The sequence below is a fragment of the Octopus bimaculoides genome, chromosome 28, assembly GCF_001194135.2.
Source record: "Octopus bimaculoides isolate UCB-OBI-ISO-001 chromosome 28, ASM119413v2, whole genome shotgun sequence".
Classification (NCBI taxonomy): Eukaryota; Metazoa; Mollusca; class Cephalopoda; order Octopoda; family Octopodidae; genus Octopus; species Octopus bimaculoides.
In genome coordinates, this window is record NC_069008.1 from 5,542,878 (window position 1) to 5,544,649 (window position 1,772).

Genomic DNA, 1,772 nt, shown 5'->3' on the forward strand with positions numbered 1-1,772 from the left:
GGCTGTGTGGTAAGTAGCTTGCTTACCAACCACATGGTTCCGGGTTCAGTTCCACTGCGTGGCACCTTGGGCAAGTGTCTTCTACTATAGCCTCGGGCCGACCAGAGCTTTGTGAGTGGATTTGGTAGACAGAAACTGAAAGAAGCCCGTCGTATATATATATATATGTATGTGTGTCTGTGTTTCTCCCCCCAACATCGCTTGACAACCGATGCTGGTGTGTTTACGTCCCCGTAACTTAGCGGTTCGGCAAAAGAGACCGCTAGAATAAGTCCTGGGGTCGATTTGCTCGAATAAAGGCGGTGCTCCAGCATGGCCGCAGTCAAATGACTTAAACAAGTAAAAGAGTATGCACGCATATGTATGTGAGTAGGTCTAGTGAAGGCGCATAGCTCCGTGGTTACAGCGTTCGGCTCACATACATTTTTCTTGTATTTTCTTCTCTTATTATATTCTATTTCCTCAACAAAATTTCTCCCAGGCGTTACTCATTACAATTCGTACTCTGTACGTCCACTCTGTCGTTGTTTGTTCGTTCGAAGTGCTAACTTCCCATGAATTTTATATTTTAAACATTTCTGGATGCTGCTGTCTCGCGACGCTCCCTATATTGTCGTAAAAAGCACGAAACAGGAGTAACAAACAGTCCGACAAGTGATGACGCGTTATCTTCTTTCGGTATTTTGTCCTGTACTTATCTCTCGTGTGTTCACGTATTTTTCACTCGATGGTTATGTCCTGTACACAATGTGTATTTTTCATTTTATCTATAAACGCACTCACACGCACACACTCATACACATATATAAGATATAAAGGTGTAATCTGAAAAAAAATTGGCTGATATTTCTAAGAAATTTATCTCCTAGAGATCTCTCTCGCTGGCTCGTACAAATAAACATACATAAGACAGTAAGATTTAGCTCCTATTTCTAACAAGTCTAGCTATCATGTAGAGATCGCTGTTGTTGACTCATGCGTACATATACACATAAATTAGACAGTAGGTTGCGATTTGAGGGAGATTTAGTTACTATTTCTAGAAGATCTAGCAAAAATTGAGAGGTCTCTGTCATTGCTTCATATATACATACGATTTGAGGTAGATTTGGCTACTATTTCTACCAGGTCTAGCTACCATATAGACGTCTCCCTCATTGGCTCATAAATATGCACATACATATCACAGTAGGGTGTGATTTCAGGGAGACTTGGCTGTTCTTTCGACCAGGTTTAACTACTATGTAGAGGTCTCTCCCATTGGTTTATGCAAGGAAATATACATAAGTCAATAGGGTGTTATTTGAGGGTGATTTGTCTGCTATTTCTAGCAAGCGTAGCTACCATATAGAGGTCTTCCTCATTGGCTCATACATATGTAAATGCATGAGACAGTATTGTGTGATTTGGGAGAGATATGGCTGTTATTTCTAGCACGGGGACTGGCTAAATTTAGGCGCCCTCATTGGCGAGATAGACGAGATTAAACCGTATCTGATGAGATGTCACCCAATCTAATATGTCAGGACACCAGCAACACCGTCTCTCCCACCGCCATTATGACACCCGCTGCTGCGCTCTCTCCTCTTTCTCCCTTTACCCTTTCTAATCTCTCCTTCTTTCGCTCTCTCTCTCTCTCTCTCTCTCGATTTCTCTTTCTCTCTTTCTCTTTCTCTTCATATTAATGGAGAACTAAATTAAGAAATTTGTCAAATTTCGCCATCATCAAGGAGCAAGAGGTCAACAGTGCTGGGGGGGGGGAGGCGGGACAG